At 41.0% G+C, this 23204-nt stretch overlaps 1 protein-coding gene across 2 annotated transcripts in view; it reads left to right on the top strand.

Moving 5' to 3' along the window:
- The window catches only part of dph6 (diphthamine biosynthesis 6), a 163982-nt gene that overhangs the window by 43677 nt on the left and 97101 nt on the right, over positions 1 to 23204 (top strand). For both annotated transcript variants that reach the window (XM_052085370.1, XM_052085371.1), the window contains one exon: positions 12308 to 12415. The gene's annotated coding sequence lies outside the window, so the exon portion shown is untranslated. The remainder of the gene's footprint in view (positions 1 to 12307; positions 12416 to 23204) is intronic.

Genomic DNA, 23204 nt, shown 5'->3' with positions numbered 1-23204 from the left:
CAGCGGCAGATTTTTTTTTTCTTTTTAATGGCTCTATTTCCTGATTTGGTGGGTCACTGCCCCCATTAAACTCCGACCGCAGAAAATGAAACTCATTCACTGATGACCCACTCACTAGCTGCTAGCACTTATTCCCTCACTAAATTCTCACTCATTCCCTAAACTGACGTAGTCACCAACTTCTGAGCTAACTAACAAAACGAGCTCACCGTCTGAAGAATTACAAAAGTAACTGACACTGATTCACTTCAAACTACTCACCAGCTGACTTATTACATCACTTGCCAGCTAGCTAACAACCAACTTACTCACTTATTCATTTAATCGCAGAGTGACCAAGCGCTGTGCACCTTCAACGCCTCCATTGTGGCGTGGATTGTGGTTGTAGCGCCACCGTGATGACAAAACACGGAGAAACTTGAAGAAGCTTGAGGTACACCTGAAATCCTTGTTTGCCTTTATAATCGGATGAACCCATTCCCTTTTTTCTACTGCTCAAAGTCTCTTCCTCGTTTTTGTTCAAAATAAAGTCAGGGCTTTTCGTTGTAACGCTGACAAATCCATATTGCAGCATTACAATTTAGTTGACAGCCAAATAAAGCTGATTTGCGGTTTGAAAGCCCTGGAACTCCAGGCCAGGTTTTGGACACAATTTGTCATCCAGTAGCGCTAGAAAGTGGATCCAAACCTTCCACCCTATCAGATGTGACGGGTTGGAAAGGAAAGTACTGGCATTCTTGGTCGACCGTAGTGTGCCTTGTATCTGCTCGGTCTTCCCCTCGTCACAGATACCGTCATAAGTAGGATGACGCAAAACCAGTTACCACAAAACGTAATGCAAAGGTGGTGCATAGACCAACAATTGTGGAGTGTAGTCCAATGCACCTTGCCAGGAGAAGCAGTTCACCGGTTTCAAAATAAGAAACCGTGTCTATACCATTAAAGTGAATAGAAATTGCGACTTGGACGACACTTTTTATCTGCCACTGCACAATAGTTCCTCCCATCATAACAACTCCGACAGTCTTTTGTTCACCGGCCATCAAACAACGCCGGTGTGTAATTCAGTCACCTGTTCATAACTTGCCGAGCGACAGGCTTGCGCGAAACACTTTTGTGGAAGGACAATGACGACTATGGGAGGCTTTTCACGAGCACGTCGCGCCCACCTTGACAGCTTTTTGTTTACGCTTGCATTACATCGACACTATATTATCTGATATCTACACGCTGAGTCCAATCTGGCCGTCCCGTGCCACACCGGGCGCCGAGAGAGGGCTTATATTACAACTCATGAATCAAGGCGAAATGAAATGCACTCCAGTTGCTTTCAGGTGGTTTGAATTCATGGCAGAGGTCCACGGACACAGATGGGGAGACAAAAAAAAAAGTATTGCATGTAATCTCATCAAGTTATTCGTTGCTCACTTTATGAGCGACACAACTCTGTCGGCCCGCTGAGTGATTTTTAAAACAGACACGAACCGTCCTTGAATCATGTTGCACCTCATGGATCAAGATACATACTGAATCATCTTTCATGATAGTTGGCCACCAAGTATAATCAGTATAAATCGGTTTCATGTCGTTGATGATATTTTGCGTCTTTATTTTAACTTGTTCGATGCCAAGGACTTTTTTACTTTTTAAAAAAAAAATTAAAAGAATGCAGGTATCATAATACCTGCATGATACCTGCATGATGCAGGTATCATGCTTGGTATGTCTTGATGTATTTTTTCTTGTTTTCTTCAGTGCTACCTCTACTTACGAAGGTCTCTTCATGCAAAATTTTCAAGTTACGAAACGACTCAACAGGAAAATATTGCATCTTGGTACGAAAGAAATGTCACGATACGATAGTTAAACATACAGTATGTTTGTACTCGCAACTCAGAGTTTCCTGAATGCAACATAGTTACAGCTGCCCTGCCAATGGCTACTACTGAACATCATCCTGTCATCCCATTGGCTAATAGGGACCTCTACCGTTTGTGTCCATGTGTGTAGATCTCCTCCTCGTCATTCGCCCCCGAGCCATGGGGCGTAATCTAACTAATCGAATTGTAATATGTATTTGTTACATATTTTGATTCATTTTTTGATTCAGACGTAAATGTTTTCTAAATTTATGTCTCAATTATGGGGGGCCTTGGAACAGATTAGGGAATTTACATGGAAAACACGTCTCTACTTACAAAATGTTCGAGTTAAGAAATTTCTTCCAGAACCAATACATTTTGTAAGTAGAGGTACCATTGTAATAAGGCAGGGTTGTCCAAAGTCAGTCTTCAAGAGCCGCTGTCCCGCCTGTTTCAAATCTGATTCAAATCATCAGGAATGTTCTAATGTTGCTTCAGAGCTGGCTGATGAGCTGATCATCTGAATCAGGCGTGTTGCAGCCCAGAGAGATGGAAAACAGGCAGGTCAGTGGCCCTCCAGGCCCAGAACTGGAAATGCCATTAATAGGGTCAAGAAGAGTCTAAAAAAACTTAGGTGGCACTGAAAGAGTGCCACCTATTTTTGTTCATATTCTGTCATATTCCGTCAATGTAAATAAATATAGCCAAGTGTGTGGAAGCAGATTGACGCATTTCATTTTTCCGGTGTGGGTTGAAGCGGGATTGACTTTCACCGTCTCCTCTTTATTGCGGTCCGTGCTCCATTGACGTCTCAATTGTAAAAAATGATATCCCATCGTCTGTCCTCCCGAGATCAAATCAATTTTTCCAGTGTTGGATGTCTGTCGCTGGAGTCGAATCCATTATGGTCAATCCAAGCCGGCCGAAGCATTTAACTTGCACATTAACAGGTCCACAGACAGTTGTTCTCCGTCGAGGAGATGCATCAAGTTTTAATGCTGCGAAAGCCACAGAAACCAGTGAAAGATTAGTCGCTCCCCTAACTTGACAGTTATGACTTGTGGCTTTCAAACACGGGCGATGAATGTCAACGTTGAGATTTGGTTTTGTGGCGTTATTAGCTGGCGGTTCCCACTTGGATTGCGTAGGAAGTGCATCCATCAGCAGTTTGGGGCCGTGTTGCCGAAAAACAAAATTGCCTCTTCCTTCCTTCCAACTTTGACCCTGGTGCAACCAGTGACAACTGATAAGCACATCTGGACATGTGAGGATGTCCCCTGTGTCTTCCTTCTAATGCAGCATGTTCGCAAAACTGGGAGTTGTGTGCTCCTGCAATGGAATTCTGGGCTGTTTCGCAAGAAAAACCTTTCTCGCTGTTTTACAGCCAACATAGGGAAACTGGCATAAAACTTTGGGTCATCTGCACCAGTTTTCGTTGTCACGTAACTTCCTCTGAAATCCAATGTCTTTCCTTTTTGGTCTTGTGAACTCGGCAAGTAAATAACCGATGCGTCCTTGGCTTAAGGTAGCAGATAGGCACAGCATCAGAGTAATCCGTGTCTTTTTGGTCTATGTGTACTTTCAAGTGGAAAAGGATTTGGCCCTTAACTGATGATGTTTCAAAACAAGGATATAAAAACCGAAAAGAGCTCCAATTGAGAAATGGCAACAGCCAAACACACAAATACAAAAATGAGAAAACTTGCAATAAAATAATAATAATAAATAAATAAAAGAGCAGGCCCAAACTGATATTATTTTTTAAAATATAATTTTAATCAATATTTATTTATTTATTTATTTATTTATTTGAGCAGGGGGGAGTCCCATTTTTTGCATAAAACGTGTATTGGCTATGCATCCCCATTTTTTTCATGATTTTTGTTTTGTTTTTTTACTTCCTCAACAAATAATGATCGTCAATTACACGGACGATATGTCGACCTGTTTACAACCCGCTTGTTCGTTAGGGGCGGGGCTTTAGTCGGAGTGGATGAATGAAGTGTGAAGTGAGTCTCCATCCAAATCTCGCTAGCATATTTAAAACCGCATACTCCCAATTTAAATAGCCGTAACTTATAAATGACCCCTACTTATTATTATTATTATTTTTTTTTGCTAGCACCTCAAGATAAACGCACTATAAGGCACTTTGGAGTATAAGGCGCACCTCCAATGAATGGCCTATTTTAACACTGCTTTCGTGTCCAGGGTGCGCTACATGATAAGGCGCAGAATAGAAGCGAAAATAGTGGCTGCATTTGATTTATGCATCCACCAGATGGAGCTATGTTCAAGGAAATACAATACAATTCAGCTCTATTTATATAGAATCTTCACAACCGCTGCAGCTATAACAAACACTTTATAGAGCATTTAAAATACTACTTCCAAAAAGTCAGAATATTGATCCATATGTAAATCGCATCGGATTACAAGGCACAGGGTCAGCTTTTGAAAAAATGTAATACTTGTAGGTTCACCTTATAAGTGCGGGAAATACGATACCCCAAACATGGTGACATCTGATTCACTTTAACGATAAGAAAATTCACTCCTAAAACAATATAAGAAGTATAATATAAAGTAAGTCTGGGTGTCACTGTAGAACTATTTCAAAAGAATGAGGTCATATTGGCAAAGGACGCTTGCGATCAATCCTTCGGTTGCGTTATTTTTCCATCTCTGTGGTACCGCCGTATAAAAGCCAGTAATTGCTGGAGCTGCAGCCTCAAAGTGCTTCTTTTCAAGGGCCTGCCTGTTTGTCGGCACACAATAGCAGCCAGTACTGTTTTGATATGACAACTGTCCGAGCACTTGATGGCAATTAGATAAACCAGCGTGCTTTTAAAAGCCTTACTTTCTCTCTATGCTTGCTTTCATTTAACTTCTAACCGCCTGCAAAGTTTTCTTAAAGAGTCCACCATTCTTTTTACATGAAAGTGAAACATTGAACGTGTTGAAATGGTTATAAGCGCTCTGCGGTTGACTCTCTGATGGAAAAAGAAACAGGCTAGGTTGGCAGAGGAATTGGAAGTTCAGAAGACGGGCTGTGACAAGACACTGTGGAAGTGGTGGAGGCAGACACCGTTAGTGCTGCGAGCGAGGCGGATGATTCGGCACATTGTCGTTTTTGAAGCGGAGCAACTGCGATAAGAGAATGAATGAAAGGATAAACTCACCGTAGTGTCAAGATTGAAAATTTGAATTTCTTTTAATATTTTTTTTTTCCCATTTCAATATCAGTTTTGTACAAAAATGTGGACGGTGTCTTAAAGCATTCGGGCTATCCTATAAAGAGAAAAAATAATAATATTCTGGCATTGCAGTTTGTTTGTTTTTTTCTCGACAATGCACATATTTTTCTGTTCTCAATTTAGATTCGAGCTTTTTGAAGACTACTCTGGCCACTTTCAAACACACGCGGTGAGTCTCGCGCTGGTATGAAAATCAGGCTCTGCCGGCATTGATATATTTTTCCCTCATTGCATTCCCCCCACCCCACCCCCTTTTTTTCTATTGTTTTTAACATTCTAATTCATTCTAGTAGAATTATGACATCTTTCACAAAAAAATGTTTATTAATTCATTTTTATTTTTACCCTAATTCTCCTTCTTATATTTGAACCAAAGATGACTTGGCAGGTTGTGCGTCAAGAAGTCCAGAAATACACGCGACTCGCTTTGAGAAAACAAGCAATTTTATTTTTCAAAACAAGGTTATTATATTTCACATAAACTAACGAAATGACAAACCTTAAACTCAAACAATATTGTCGTGATGAAATTACATAAAAATTAGAGTGCTTTAAAAAATATAGCTAACTGAAGCTACTTAATATAATTTCAATTGTAGCCACAAAACAAAAACAAAAAATGTCCGTACTTTTCTTCGTTGCCAATTCCATAGATAAGCTTTGAGGGTTTGTTTTCAAATGTTTCAAAATCCAAACGTCTGATAAAATGATAAGCCTGTCTGAAAATGACTTCATCACGCCTTTTGACCCGCGATGACCCCGTCCTCTTTTTTCCAGGTCCAGACAAGTAAGCGTTATGCATTGAGGGGCGCTAACAAAGGAGCTACGGCTTAAGGCCAAGCACGAGCACAATAGCACGTCGCCCATCAGACGGGGCGCTGGGACCTGGGCCTTCCATAACGACCTTGTACTTGGCGCTCACGCATGTTTAGAGACGTGTGTTCGCTTTGTACCTTTGCTCTATTATCCGTCTTGAGTTGTGGCCCGCGGCCATTCGCACCAGCTCAAGTTGTGGCCGCGGATCAGATGAGGAGCGAGAGGCTTCAAAAGCTTCAAAGCGAAGCTCGCTCAGAGCGTGGTGTAAATTAGTCCAGTTACATATGCACAAGCTCGCGATGCCCACGGGTCATGCGCCAGTCCGGTGATGTTGCTTTTTTTTTAAATTTGGAATTTCTCCATTGTGAGACTAATAAAGGTTTTCTTATTTTCTTATTTTCTCCAAAGAAAGATTTTTTTTTTCTATCCCAAAAAAATCCCCACATTTATTCCTTTTCAATTTTGACTTTTTGCTCACAAAATGACCTTTCTTCCTGCAGTACTGACTTTTAATTTCAAGGATTACCTTTTATTTCTTCTTTTTTTCCCCAAAAATCATTTGTAGAGTTGATAACTTTTTATGCTGAAAAAAAATCTGGCTTTTTTGTTAAAAGAACACATTTTCTGAGCTTATGAATTTCAAAAAGGCTTTATTCTTGTTCCATTAAGATTTTTTTTCTCGCAAGATTTCCTTTATATCTTTGAGAAGAAAAAATATGCACTTTTTTTCTGACAAAAAAAAAAAAAAAGAAAAAGACTCATGAAAGTACATTTAAAAACATATTTTCGGAACACACGTTTTTCCCAAAAAGAAAACGGTAAATCACAACTGAGAGTGGCTTTAAATCGCTTGGAAAAAAACATTTCAAGTTTGCGTTAGTCAAAGCAAAAAATAAATAAATAAATAACAATAATCTTCAGATCGATCATATCTTGACACTTCAAAAATCATATGACATGAACTTAAAGTGTCAATACTTCAACTCATGAGGCCAGCTGTCAGCGTCCTCGTTTCCACGCCCATCTTGTCGATGGCCCGTCGCGTTGATCAGTTAACAGGAGGGAACGGGAGTTATCTCCTGACACATTTTTATCGATCTTTAACCTGGGCTTACTGTCAAAAGGTAGCTGCGCCAAATAAGCAAGCCGCGTCCTAGCTCGTTGTCCGTTCAGCAAGCGGTGGGGCCCGGAGAACAGCTGATCTGTCAAACCGGCTGTCTTCTAAAGGGCATTCTCCGTCCGTCCTGACAGTAACGGTGGAGGTCAATAACAAACAAGTCCGTCACCGCGTCCCAAAAATAATAATAATCATAAAAAGAAGCGTCACATCCGAATGGTCCTTTAGTGACCTTGGAATTTTCTTCCAAAGAGGGGAGATAAAAAAAAGACACGAAACTGCAACTGATAATGTCAGAGGTCAACCTTGAAAGTTTGAAGCGATTTATTTGCACATCAATTCTCTCGTCCTCGAATAGATTTCAACTGAAGATTCCAACATATTTCTCCTAGATAAACAATTTGTTCCTCGTAACAGTGCCATTTTTTCTTCCCATTGAACTTTTTCACACAAAAAAAAAAACACGTTTGCATCTGTTTGATACACAGCAATGATTATTGTAGGATTATGACTCCTTTCTCAGAATTTTTTTCCCCCCCAAAACTCTTCCACTATGTACATATGTAGCATACTTATTTGTCTTAAATAAGTAGTACAGAAAATGGATCGATGGATATTATGACTGTTATTGTAATTTTATTACGGTACATCATTAAGATATAAAATGTACGATTTTTATTGGCTTCTTAAAAAAGAAAAAAATGCTCTGCTGCCATCTTGTGGCATTTATAGGCAATTACAATCAATAAATTATTCAGGAGTTTTTGCTCTTCGTCTTGTCCCGAACATGATGACTTTTTTCTTTAGAACACTCTCTTAAGATTGTTTTCGTGAGGAAAAAAAAAACTTTTTCTCTTACATAACACACCACTTTTGTTGTTTTGTGTATGTAGCCGTGACTATTTTGAAACCAGGTGTGCATTTGCACCGCAGGTAACACAAATGTCACGGCTATATTTAACATTGTTTCGAATAAACTCGAGTGTCTATAAACGGCGAACAAAAATCCTCGAGTGACACGAACACCCGCCGAACTGTCACGTATTGCTAGCATAGCGGGCGGCGCGTGTGTGCGCAAGACGATTGTTTACGAGCAGGACCTTCTGAGAGACGCCTCGCGTGCCCGAGCGGAACGCGGCGAACCGGTGAACCCTCGAACCTTGAAATGCAGATCTGAGGCCCGCCGAGGAGCGATGACAGCTGTCATATAGCTGCTGTGATGAAGCAAAACGGGTGGGGGGGAGCAAAAACAAAAAAGAGAGAAGAGAGTGTGAAAAGAGGGCGAAAAAAGAGGAGAAGCAGCAACTTTTGTGAAGACACAGGAGGATTGTTCTCGTGTTTTTTTTTTAATGATTGTTCTAGTCAGCAAAAAAGGTGGCAGATTGAGGACTAAATAAAATGCTGCGAGTGACCACTTGAAACGCAGAGGCGGCGCTGTGGGGGATTCTGCCTCCTTTGTTTAGATGCTAATATGCTGCTGTGATGGCAATATTGAAGGAAGGGGGTCCTCCTCAGCCTTTGATACCCATTACACACCCCCCCCCCATTCCCATTCCTCCTGTATCTTTTTTTTTTTTTTTTTACAAGCCTGGCATAACAATCAGACGATCCCTTGGGGAGTACATTTAGTTTTTTTTTTTTTTTTGTCTCCATCCACTGACCTAAAGGCACCGAGCGCCCATCAACTTGCGCCTAATGGCACCTCGGTAATCAGACTGCGTTGCGCATGCTTACTCTGTTGTTGTCCAAAGGAGCAATAATCTCCTCTTAATTCATATTTAATGTAACTGCAAGATTATTGGATTGTCCTGCAGCAGCCTTTTCTCACCGTAATTCAGTAGGACTGCACACCAACGAAAAAGACCACAAAAAAAAAAGAAAGGTACTAAGTAGAAAATGCACATCTTCGACTTTAATAATAAATGCCAATGAATGAATGAATGATCAGCTCTAACTGCTTTTACATTGTGGCCTACTACACTAACAACAATACAGTGCAGTCTAATTAGGTCCAATGTAAGAGTTGCAACATCAATGGAAATACATTGGAGCAGTACCAAAGTTTAATGGACATGCAGGGCTCATATATATATATATATATATATATATATATATATATATATATATATATATATATATATATATATATATATATATATATATATATGTATGTATTAAATAAATATTAAATATTTATTATATATTAAATATAAAAATTAAATATTTTTTCCAATTAAATAAAATTGGAAAAAATAACAGTTAAAAAATGAGAAAAAATTAATTAAAAATTATATATATGTAATTTTTTTATTAATTTCTTTCTTACATATATATTAATACATATATATTAATTAAAAATTACAAAATTATATATATATATATAAGAAAATATGAAAATATGTTTATGTGAAATATATATATATATATATATATATATACATATATATATATACATATATATGTAATTTTTTATTAATTTCTTTCTCATATTTTTTTACTGTTATTTTTTCCAATTTTATTTAATTCACGTAGTTATGTTCCTTGTTTGAGTTCTTTATTGGGTGGCACGATGGTCGACTGGTTAGCACGTCGGCCTCGCAGTGCAGAGGTGCAGGGTCCGGTCTTCCCGTGTGGATTTTGCTTGTTCTCCCCCTGCCTGCGTGGGTTTTCTCCGGGTACTCCAGTTTCCTCCCGTGTTCCGAAACCATGCATGGCAGGCTGATTGAGCGCTCCAAATTGTCCCTAGGTATGAGTGTGAGCACGAATGGTTGGTTGACTCTGTGAGCCCTGCGATTGGCTGGCAGCCAGTTCAGGGTGTCCCCCGCCTACTGCCCGAAGACAGCTGCGAGAGGCTCCATCACACCCGCGAACCTGATAAAGAATAAAGCGGATTAGAAAAGGGATGGATGGATGGATGTCGGCCTTTATTTTGTTCTCTAAGGCTTTTTCCCCCCTCGAGCGTGACCGTAAACAGCCTGTCGTGAATCTAAGCCAGAAGGACCTTCAGTTTTTGTACGCTCGCCTACTAAATTTCCCCCATTGGTTGCGGCAGGGACGATGTCATAATAAGTGACCTGCTCATATCCTCCGTGTCCTCGGTCACTGTGTAAAATGAGCCCCCATTGCACCCCCTTGAACTTGGGGTTATAGATCAGGGTTCCTATATGAGCCAGCACAATCAGTGCGTTCATGTGTTGTGGTGTGTGTGCGTGCGTGCGTACGCGAGGGCAAAGTCACGTGAGACTGCAGACAGGAAATGGACAGGAGGGGATCAAAATGAGTGATGGAGGGGTGGGGGCGAGGGAAAGAAAACAGCAAAGTAAGAGCATGGACCTTCTCCCGTTTCATTTTAATAGCGACGGGCCATTTTTCTCCCTTTACGCTAAGCACAGAGCTGACCATTATAGGGCCTCTCTGCAGAATGTGTCAAGCTGCTGCTATTAAAAACACTATTTGCACTGTCAGCTTCTATGAGCAAAATCTATGACCCCTCCTAACCTCCCCACCCCACCACCACCACCACTATCCTCTGTTTTTTTTTCTCCCTAACTTTCGGGCCACAATAACTATCATCCGTTAAAGGCAGCAGGCCCATTACACTTGGACCGTTCACACCGGCTTGCATTAAGCTAATATTATCTATTCCCAGAGTGCATCCCCCCCCCACACACCCACCCCCTCACAACTTCTCCCCTTCCCCGTTGTTGCCCATCAATTATTAATATCCCTTCGCTCGCGGCTAATGTTTTGCTTTGCATTATTTAAGGCCATCTTCATTTATCAATAAACATAAATGTTAAACAAAGAAATGTTGATGAGCATGGAGAAGAAAAAGTTTATGAGATGATTTGGGGTGGAAAAAAAAAAGGAGGTGATTTATGGTGGTGATATTCCTCGGGAATAAGATCGTTGTCAAGCCCAAGAGGCGGGGGGGGACATTAGGACACACGCTAGGGGGTAGTGAGGTCAGCTTGTTTGCAGTCGGGATAATGTTGCCAAGGAGAACTTGAGCACGTTTCATGTGATTTGTTTAGTACAGTGGTGTCTCGACTTTGGAGTTCCATGACTATTTCAAAACCCGTGACCCTTGTGAGGATAAGCAGATGAGAAAATGGATGGATGGATGGACACACATTGGCAGATCTCAGAATCTGACTGCCTGTGTCTCAATTAAACCCAACAAAAATCACGTTATACCACCTGCACCACAACTTAGACCTGCTTTTATCTGGTCTATTGACAAGTGTACTCCCTGTCACCAAATTGCAAATTTTTCTTCATGTCGTACTCAAAAATACTCCACATATTAAAAATTAAAAAAAAAAAAAAAAAACTAAAACAAACACTAAAACTAATAAAACCAAAATAATGTGAAACATTAAAAAATAAATAATAGAATAAAAATCAAATTCGAAAAAAACTCTGAAAATGAAATAAAAACTATTATGAAAAATCGAAATAAAATTACGATAATTCTGCTGTGCCCTCTTCATCACGAAATGTTGTGAATTCCTCACAGGCGGGAGGACTGGGGTAAATATAGCTTCTCACATCTACTGTAAGCTGATGTGGAATTTAGGTGAAACAAAGGAGAAGATGGTGTGCCGTGTGGGTGGCATCGCGCCTCCTCCAGCAAAAATAAAAAACAGCGTAGACTGCGCCACACAATCCACTTGTTATTGTCCTTCGGTCTGAATGGACAGATTAGGACGCACGCCGCACAAAGAGTGGCGGCCTGCAACCGCAGCGATACGAGTACATTTATAGCGACACCCGAGGGGCGCGTTCCCTCGTACCTATAGAGCCAAACGCACCGTCGTGCAGAACTCCCTCGTCAAGGCGCTTAAGTTGGCGGCTCGTGACAAAGCGCTGAATGAGTGATTTACGGTTTGCGGTGAGCGCTTTTCACAGTTAATTAACCTGCTGATGACAAAGGAGTAGAAGTCACAGGTTATAATGGAACTGCAATGCTGAGTAGGTCTTAAATATATATATACACATACATATACAGTATATAGTGTATATATAATTACATTCTGAAAGATTTTGTGTCTTTTTAACCACATTCCCAAATTGATCACATTTTGAAAATTTAGCGAACTTGAAAATGTTAAATTGAAAAGCGGAGGTCAAGTCAACAATTGAGTTTTCTTTCATATGTCCTTTGAGCCTCCACTAGTGTACGCTCAATATTCTGATTAATAGTGTAGAATATGAAATAAGATGAAATATTCACACATTTATGTCCATCTCAGGGTGGCTGCACTTTTGTCTTCTCCTACCACCTGCTGTCAACTGAACCTGACGTTACAATGGCCACGGGATCGGCTAGCAAATGCTACGTGATCAAACCCAGAGGACAGGTAAGTAATGGCTTTGCAAGCTGATATTGCTCCAAAAATCAAAAGAAAGAAAACATATATTTTGAAATTTGCGCAGTCTGAAAAATAGTCCAGTTTTATTAATGCGGTGTTTTAATTAATATTGTGTGTTATTCTACTGTTCACATCTACTGGAAAATAATCCAGGCCCGACGTTGCACAAAGACTTTTTTGCATATCGTCGCTGCTACATTTTTGTGCGAAAACATTGCAATACGAGCTGACGATTCTCTCACCATGTTTTGAAAACAGGGAACGTTACCAGCGGGAAGTCAAGGACTCTGGGATTAGTGCATGATTTGTTCTGGCCCGTTACGATTTAGGGCGGTGGGGGGGGAAGACACTTTGAATGTCGAACATTATCACTCACGAGGTGATTCTGTGGAAACTCGATCCGTAGCGCGTTGAAAGCTGCATCCTCACCTGTTAGCGGCGCAGGCTCTCGTCTCCGGGGTCACCGGGTGGTTGCCACCCAAGATGGAATGCGTTGTGGAGAATTGGTGTCTGTATGATTCATTCGCTGTGTAATTACAGGGTGCCCTCTCATTTTTAGCAGCTGACTATTCAAACAGGTGCTGAGGAGATGTGCCCGAACATGGCTTACTTACATTTTTATGTTTGTGTCTTCGTATCAATAACATACAAAAGTCGTCCTATTTTGAATTGGAACATTTTTGCCAACTTTTTGTGAACGAATAACATGATTTGTAACCCAGGACTGGATCCACTGCATTTGAATCACAACTGTTTGTGCCGTTTGGCAAGAAGGATCACTGACACAAAGTTAGCTTTTTACACAACACGCTAGCCACCAAGGTTTTGTGAACAAATGACTTTAGTTTGTATCTTCTGTGACAGGTGCTATGCATCCGACGACTCCACCATTTCCTTGTGATGTTTGACAAGGAGAAGTAGAGTCAAGGTGTACGATGTTAGCTTCTCACAATAGCCGCCACCTAGCCCGCTCCGGCTAGCTGCTCACTTTCTACGAACAAAGTACACAGACATTATGTGCCCGGTGTCATACATTCTGTTGGTTGTGTTGTTTGTGAAAAGAAACACAGAGTCGAGTTGTATACTGCTGCTACATTAGCTTCTCAAGTTAAATGCTGACTAGCTAGCTGTATTTCAATCCTATTCACTGTATTTCAGTCCTCTTCACTAACATTTCACTCATGTGACTTTCTCATATTTTATAAGTAATTAATGGGTATAAATGTGTATCCAATTCTCCATATAATCATGTGCGCATTTGTAATGTAAATTCTTGACTAATTTACGTCAAACCTCGAGGCTGTGTGAGCCAACAATTTCCCAGGGATGTTAAGTAAAAAAAGAAAAGGGAAAAAAAGAACATGTAAGCCATTACAGCCTCTTGGCCTTTGATAACGGCTTTCCTAAAGACTACGTAATTGTCTATCCGGTTATATTTGTGGCTCTGGGTTGTTTCATAACGCGCTGTGATATGTTAATGGCTGCAATCTGTGTCGTATGTTCATTTACAACGAGCACTAAAATGAGCAACGTGTATTCGGAATACTGAGTTTGTCTAACGCAAACCAATATTGTACTATGACTTTTGTTAACGGGTCAAATTATTTGTCATATATTCGCTAATAATTTTCTCTCTTTCTTAACCAATGTATATGCGTGACGGACACGTGTGGATTTTTGTCTATGGGGAAATACAACGGTGGTGTCGGACTGCACTGATCTATCGGTCTCAATGAAGCAGCCCTCTCCCAAGGCATTATGGGATGTATATAGACAAAACAATAGTGGTTGTATGTGTAATGACAGAAGAAAGATAAATCTATGTCATTAATCTGTTGTTCTCCCGGCCTGACTGTCCCTTCTGAGGGAATTCGGACTGTAGAGGTACTTTGTTGGTTACTCTGTGCATCATTGCCAGTACTAAGGAAGGTTAGCGATTATGGGTGTCTATAATATAGACTATAGGGTGTCTATATTATATAATATAGATATTATATTATATCTATAGTATATATTATATATATTATATATATTATGTCTATAATATATATTATATATATAGGTGTCTATATTTTATTGTACAAGTTTTTCCTCCATCACTCACATAATTATGACTCTGTTTTATTTCCCTTTGCAAAATATCACACTCATGCCATATCAGAAGTTTCTCTGATTTCCATCCTTGTATTCTTTTGAACTTGATCAAACTTTCATTCAATCCACACCATCTCCCCTCTAATAAAGGATTGATGAGCTGAGCAGTCCTTGTCGTTTGGCATTGTATTGTAGATGCCATTGATTTTTTTTTTTTTTGGTTTAAAATTACATTGATTTTTTTTTCTCCCCCTCCCTCCATGTGAGATGGCCAAGGAGTCCATAAAAGAGATAAAGAGGTCATAACCATTTTACCAGCCTGTTGTCTCCCTCGCAAAGATTTAGGAGGCTGTGAAAAGCTGATAGTTAAAAATAAGGCTTGTTGAGTACGCTGCAAAAAGGATAGAAACATGTGCCTGTAAAGTAACTGTCAATACGTATGGTAGATTTTTTTTTTTTCCACAGGAGATTGTATTGAAATGTTTTATTTCTCTCAAGGAGCGTTGCAAAGGTTAAAATTAGTTTAGACTCAGTGGGGCTGAAACCCAAGTTGATTGCAAATTCAATTCGAAGTGCATTCCTCTCCTCGTTTTAAAGGTTGGCGGACATTTGATACACCTGAAGCCAAATGATTTCCCTATGGATAAGGACACTAAATGTCAAGTTTGGACCTTCAATGTTTGTTTACCCTTTTGCAAAGTTCCACGACGATCCCTCACGGACCATTTGGTTTCCAAAGCATTCGCCGGTTTAGCTGCGTTTGGCCTCTACTCACAAGGAAAATGAGTTGGAGTTTGAGGTATTGCAATGTTTTGAATTCTCATCTCGGTTCCTAAATTAGGAAAAGAGAAATGTCCCATTGGAAAGAACATTTTTGACCTCATATTCATCTTAACAACAAATGCGGCCCTTTTATGTTACAAATTTACTTTGAGTGATTTTTTTTTATGTCTGTCAAATGCTGCTTTTTCTCTTAACTAGTCTGCCATAATCAATCTTTGACGCCCAGCGTCAACCATTTCTTTCTTTAATTAGAAAACTAGCACTCTATCGTATCGCACTGTGTAAAAATATTAAAATAAACTGTAACAAACAAAGAAATTGATTTGGAATCATTTTTTTCTTTAATTGAATGGAGTAATATTAGTCGTTTAAAGCAAAGGAGAAAGAATACATGCATCTGAGCGTTGTTTAAAAAGGTTCATGTACGGCAATGTCTATGCTAGTTTCGTTAGCTATTAGCATTTAGCGAGCAAACATTGTTCCGATAATTTTTTGCTGCTATACTCATATTTTGTTTTACACTAAATGTCAATTGGAAATGGTAATACGCAACCTGAAGCAACAACACTCCGCATCTTTATTGAAGGACTATTTTCTATCAGGCACATTTCTCATAGCATGATCCGTAAAAGCAGAATAGGCATCATGGTTTAAGAAAAGCTCACTCCTAAGTCAGTCAAGCATATTTTCATGAAAAGTGAAAACTTTTCAATGCAGCCCCTGTATCTTATTTTAGTGGTTCATGTTGTGTCGTTGACAGGAAAAACATGGTTACTAATTCATTTCCTCACCGTTCCACCTTGGGACGCCCTTGGGCCTTGACAAGAGGCGTAAGAGGTGATTTCAAACCTGTCAATGTTTCAATTCACCTGTCAGGATGACGCCGGGCGTGCAAATGCTTGTTTGCACCTTCCAGTCCTCTTGAGCCGGGGTTCACGCATCTCTTCCAAAAAGTTCTTCCTCTTGAGATGTCATTTTCCTCACTTGAATACGAGTAAAGGGAAAGGGTGAAGGCTGCTCTCTTTTAAGTTTCACTGTCCGACTCTCAAGATGGGTCAGTGAACAAATAAGAAAAAAATCCTGTACTGTATTTCCTCTAATAGCGGCACCTACGCTGCTGTGTCATACCCGACCACTATTTGCACACATATGCTAATCAACACTTTTTCCCCTCCTTTTTTTGTCATGTGATCACTGCACATCAAGGAAATGATGGTTTGTATATTTGGTGAGAGTCACAGAAGAGAGAGGAAATAAGATCTAGTGTGATGGGATGTGTGGGATCCTGTAAGCAATCTATGATTGCCTTTTACATGTTACAGATGCGCAAGATTAACACATGGAGGTAAAGAAGAGGATTTCAAAGCCAGTTGTTTCTCCGTATCCTCGCATCAGGTTATAAATACCACAGAAATGCCAGAAGATAAATCTGTCTGCGTGTAGTCGGAGCGTTAAACTGATTTTCTGTACGCATTCAACTCATTTGTCAAGAAGTTACGAGACATCCTGGATGCAATTTGGAAGGATATTAACTGCAGAACGCATGCCTTGTGATGAATTTTTGGGGCCATTTTTTTTTTTCAATCATGGGCACATTTTTTAACTCACTTCTGAATTATTTACAATCACTTGCCATAATTCCCATAGAAATGTAAGGGGATTTTGTTTTCATATTTTTTTAAGGTCAGTAATTCTATTCGCCTAGGCCACAGGTGTCAAACCCGAGGCCCAGGGTCCACATCTGGCCCGCCATATCATTTTATGTGGCCCGCGAAAGCAAATCAAAGATGTCATCTTTCATGATGCTTGCTAAAATCTGTACCAACATTTCAAATTGTCATTTGTAATAAATAAACGATACTCAAAGCATTTTCTTGTTCCCAACCCCCCTCATAACTTAAATAACAGGTGAATAAATCGTTTTTATGACTTCTTTATATGGTTTCAGTCTGCACGGCCCTCCAAGGGAAACTGAAATTAAAGTCCGAACCGCAACAAAAATGAGTTTGACACCCTAGGCTAAAGGTGAGGAGAAAAATGAGAGAAAACACTCTTGAAACTAACTTATGAAATAAAGGGACATGACAACTGTTTTGAAACCGACAACGGGAGGATTTCAAGTTCCTCGCAACAGCCCGTTAGCAACGGCTACGTTAGAGGGCTTTAAAAATAAATAAATAAATAAATAAATATGAAGCATTGCTGAAGGACGTCGTCTGACTTTGATCCCAAAACGATAAATCCTTCAACCTTATAGGAGTTTGGTTCTTGACTGCCGCAATGGCAGCTCAACTACAAAGTGCTTTAAAAAAAAAAAAAAAAAAAAAAAATTTCGGCACCAACTATTACCTGACTTTGTGTTGTCAAGGTATCCTCGCGTGTCAGATATAATGGACTCGTATGTTGCAGAAATGGACTATGACTGAGGGGCGAACTCGACGTCACCCCCGCTCTCGATCAGCCGATAGAAAACCTCCACAAGGGAACTTGGGCAAAAAAAAAACCAAACAAAAAAAAAATGCTTTGTGCTAGTCGACTCTCCTCCTTTCTCTCCCCTTGTCATCCTTTGATCACGTTGGGCCTCTTGTTCTTCTCAGCTCTTCCGGGCCTTATGCCACACACTCACCGCTATCACCTTCAAACCCGCACCGCCCCATCGTTGGAAAGAGCCGCGGTCAGGTGACAGGGGTGCCGAAAATCCAAGGGGGGTGCCCTGATGCTCAAGATCAGTGCTTTGCCTCATATATTGCCCTTGAAATCCAAATGAGTGAAATATTTAAATACAGACACTACGTGACAGGTTCTAATGCTTTTTGTTATTGCTAAAAAACATATATTAATCATGTCATTATTAATAACAGTTGGGCCTAAGTCATATTTGATTTTTTTCTGAAAAAAGAAAATTACAACAAATTTAACCAATAAGAAGACAACAGATGACCATCATGATGGAGAAACTACAAATATACTGTATTAAAAATAAATACATAAATTGCCAGCACATGAGTATTTTTTAATTGATGTGTAAAAAAATACATTGGCAATTATGTTATTAACCCTTCGATGCACCATCTAACCTGATTTTGTGATAAGCTGTCCATTGTAGTAACTGATATTCCTGAAAGCGTTAAGATAACATTCATTCATTCATTCATCTTCCGAGCCGCTTGATCCTCACTACGGTCGCGGGGGGCGCTGGAGCCTATCCCAGCTGTCTTCTGGCAGTAGGCGGGGGACACCCTGAATCGGTTGCCAGCCAATCGCAGGGCACACAGAAACGAACAACCATTCGCACTCACACTCACACGTAGGGACAATTTAGAGTGTTCAATCAGCCTGCCACGCATGCTTTTGGAATGTGGGAGGAAACCGGAGCACCCGGAGAAAACCCACGCAGGCCCGGGGAGAACATGCAAACTCCACACAGGGAGGCCGGAGCTGGAATCGAACCCGGTACCTCTGCACTGTGAAGCCGACGTGCTAACCACTGGACTACCGGGCCGCCCCGTTAAGATAACAATTGAACTGAATTAAGAAAAAAAATATTTTAAAAATATAACCCATGACCTCTGACCTCTATAGTCAAAAGAACATTTGTAAAAGTGCTACAAACAGAAAAAAAAAATCTGGGGCAATTGTTAATCTCACAAATGTTCATGTGTTGCATTCACTGACCTTTGCCCTGGCTCTGTATGTGTTTTTTCTTTTTTTTTGGGGGGGGGGTCAAGAATTCCACGAGAGACCACAGCAAATGTCCTCCGATTGGAGGTGTTTGGCAAGCCCTCACCATTCCAAACACTGCCCTTTCCTCCCGTGTATTTGCTCTGTCGTTGGCCCGCTTTTTAATGCCTCTAAACTCTGTCAATAGTATGGATGTAATCCGTTAGCTTCCCCCCACCCCGCCTATCCTGTCAGTGGGCGTCGGAAAGCCCCCGATCCAATCCGTACGGCGGTTGCCCAGTCCGCTCCATTGATAAAGTGTCACCGACTCCGGCGCTTTGATTAGCCCTTCGACTAATGCCATGCTAAGCAGAAACATTACTCTGCCTAGCGGGGAGGATGAGGAGCGAGCGAGGGAGGGAGGGGGACAAAGAGAGAAAATGGACTCTACAGGGAAATTAAGCAATGCGGATGAAATGGCGAAGCGGGGGGAACTTGTTGGATAAATGAACAACGCAATTACATTACATGACACGGCAGCAAGATGGATGAGGAAAACTTGGCCGCTGTTCTGTTCTGTTTTCCAAATTGCAATTTATTTGAGGGCTCTAATGGATGCTGTATTAAAACATCTCGGGCCGCGGTCAGATTTCATTGTGTGTCACCTCCAGGTGATTGATGATCCTCTCTTCCACACCCCTTGACCCCCCTCTCCAGCCCTCCCCGCATACACACGCCACTTTACTCCAGCGTTCTCCTCCAGGCTGCACTCACAACACATTTATTGGGAATTCCAAACACAAGGGTCCAAACATATTACACTGATATGCTTATTATTTCTTTAACGCCATCTGTTTTTTCAACAATAGCAGTTGTGGCTTTGGAAATGATCAAATTGTCGTTCTCCATTGAAATGAGTGGGAATGCCATTAATGTAATCCAGCCACCCCAAAGACCCGAGCAAAAAATGTTTGTAGCATGTTCTAAAGAAGGAAGAGAGCACTTTCAAGGATTGCATTTTATAAAAAAAAACATTTAGGGGTTGTGAAAAATAATTTAACTGCCATTTTGTTCCCCCCCCCATCCCCCTCAATATTGTTCCTCCAATCGCCACCTCAAAATTGTCTTTGCGATTTATTATGCCATTGTTTTCCCAAGTCTTGTATTTTTTTTTTAACAAACACAAACAATACATTAATTTGTAATCCATAAAAATTCTGATTTACACATAAATTGTCGATATACTGCACATTGATCTGTTGAAGACCGTCACAACTAAAACAGAATAATATTAGTCATTATTTTTTGCAGATGATCAATAATATATGCCTGCCTGAATTGTTACATTTTCGGTTTGCGTGTGCTGTTACCATTTGTGTCTGTTATTAGGTTACAAGGGTGCATGAAACGGTTAAATAAAATAGATAAAGCTATGGAATATTGGTGTGATAGAACCAGGAAAAAAAATAATAAACGTCTTTGTTTTCCAACTAGGTATGGGCCTAATAATCGATTCTCAATCAACGATGTCTTAAATCGTGACTGACTGTCCGTCTTTCTGACGTTTTGTTCCACTCGCAATGACAACGGCGGCTGTTCGCCGCCATCCCGACTGTTTGCATAGCTGGAGAAAACGCATTAGCCTGTCGGCACATCTGGAAGTCATCGACGGTTCGGTTGTGGCGCTATCGTCGCGGCTTTACATCAGCGTTTGTAATGACTCACAGCGCGCAGGGGGAAGAAGCATATGCTATCTGCTTTGAACTGTCCGGCTTTTCTTCGGATGGCAACCCAATCCTTGACGGGCCCTTTCCCTCAAATCTACCTCCCGTTCCTTCTCTGAGAGGTTCACAACATTCCGCCGGATGACATCAGCGAGTGCGCTTCCAAAGCCACAAGGCCATAAACAGCTTTTGTTTTCTTTTCATTTTCTTCGCAGATGTGAGCAAAAAAGGTGTGGGGGGGGGGGGGGGCGGCGCAGCGCATAATGAATGAGGCGCACTGACGAGACACATATTTCATTTAGCGGAAGTCACGCAGTCGGCCCCGATTATGATCCGGGGCGGCGGGATGAAGGATTAAAACAAACCCGTCAAGGGTGTTTGAACTTGGGCGCATCCTCGACATCCGCGACCTACTTTTTGACCATACCCAATCGTCAATATGAAACTATTCATTCATTCAGTCATTTTCCGATCCGCTTGATCCTCACAAGGGTCGCGGGGGAGGGGCGGAGCCTAACCCAGCCATCTTCGGGCAGTAGGCAAAGGACACCCTGAACCGGTTGCCAGCCAACGGCATGGCAGACAGAGACAAACAACCATCGGCGCTCACAGTCACACCTCGGGACAATTTTGAATGTTCAAATTAGCCTACCATATGTGTTTTTGGAATGTGGGAGGAAACCGGAGTACCCGGAGAAAACCCACGCAGGAGGCCGGAGCTGGAATTGAACCTGGTACCCCTGCAGTGTGAGGTCGACGCGCTAACCACTGGACCACAGAGCCGCTATGAAATTATTATCATTCGCAAATGAGCGGCCTTATCCGTGCTAGCATAATAGCTAAATGATATCACGTTGGATTTTGAGGGAATGGCGCTCTTCAGACGAGATGATGAATGAGGAAAGTTGCCATACGAGCTAAGTGACTTTGCTTCCTATTCCCAACGTGCGAATGCTGTGATTATTTTTATTTTAAAACGGGAAGCTCATTCATATGCAGAAGCACGAATGTCCACATGACTCCCCTTCTTTTGTGCTATGCAAAACGCTACCGTCATTTATTTGTTTACGGCGGTTTTCCCTTTGGCGGTTTTGTAGAAATTTGCCATCATTTTCCACTTTCCCAAAGTCCGTCCGGAATGATGGCTGCAAGGAGTTGGCTCTTGCAGGGGTTGTCTAAACAAAGTCGGGGGCTTGTAAAATAGCCGAGGTTATCTCTGCATCATCCAGATGACAGCTGAGGAAGACCACCTGCTCTGGAAATAGCCCCTCTCTGGTTCCCAAGACTCGTACAAAACCTCACATTAAATAATGAACTGGGCCTTTTGTGCTTTTCTTTTGCATATTTTCTTTTCATGACTCTTAAAAGGTAGCCATCAGCACCACTCTCGACGCTTTAATAGAACTTATTTAATTCCCATAAAAGCGGCCATGTTTTAACAAGTTTGCATGACAACAGTATTTTTGGGGGAAATTAAAAAGCGCACGCACCCCCGCAAGAAGCTTTATGCATAATACCAACATGAAAATACCAAAAATGTTCAGGCATCATTTTTGTCCACTACAATGACTGGTTAACACGTCTGCTTCACAGTGTAGAGGTGCGGGGTTCAATTTAGGGTCCAGCCTCCCTTAGTGGAGTTTACCTATTCTCCCCGTGCCTGTGTGGGTTTTCTCCGGGTACTCAGGTTTCCTCCCACGTTTCCAGAACATTCATGATAGGCTAGTGGAACACTCTAAATTGTCCCTAGGTGTGATTGTGAGTTTAAATCGGATCAGAAAATGCATGGATAGACATTCTAGAGTGCTGTAGTATCTGTGACAATCAACAGTATGACTGAATGTGTGTATGTTGGAGTCAGTGAATGAGAGTGTCGATGTGGCTACGTCATTAGTCACTCTGTGTTGAGTGACTTGGTGCGTCAGTTAAAAATAAATAGTCTTCATTTTTATCTTCATCCATGCTATACATAAACCTTTGGTGTCCATTTTAAATGCTAGCCGATAGTGAGTGAGTTTTGGCATATCTGAATTAAAGTGTGGATATCTTGATTTTACATATCGTGACTTATTCACGTGCATTGTGTGAGTATATTATGTAAACGGTGTCACCCAATTGTCAGTTTTGGTCGTTGACTTTGACGGAGAGGAGGCTCAACGCTGCGTTTGAGCATCTCCCTCTCTCCCCTACTGATTCATTCACCACAAGCCTTTAAGAGGTTACAAAAATGTTCCTCCCCCCCCCCACCACCCTCTCCGCTGTACATCAAAACAGACAACACGTCACCCCCGCCCTGCCACATCATCCGACATGACACGTGAGCGACAGTTCTGACCACAACAGTGGCCTTAGCCTCTTTTATGACAAAATGGCTGATTGACTATTTACATGGAGCCCTACAGAATGTAGTAATACATTCAAAACAGATTCAGAAATCAAATCATGTTTTACCTATCGTTGAATGGAAACGCCATGAATTCATTCCACCCTCTCTCAATTTTCTCATTTAATTTTTT

The sequence above is a fragment of the Hippocampus zosterae genome, chromosome 14 (assembly GCF_025434085.1).
Source record: "Hippocampus zosterae strain Florida chromosome 14, ASM2543408v3, whole genome shotgun sequence".
Taxonomy (NCBI): domain Eukaryota; kingdom Metazoa; phylum Chordata; class Actinopteri; order Syngnathiformes; family Syngnathidae; genus Hippocampus; species Hippocampus zosterae.
The sequence above is the reverse complement of the archived record's forward strand: the minus strand, read 5'-3'. Positions and strand labels throughout refer to the sequence as shown.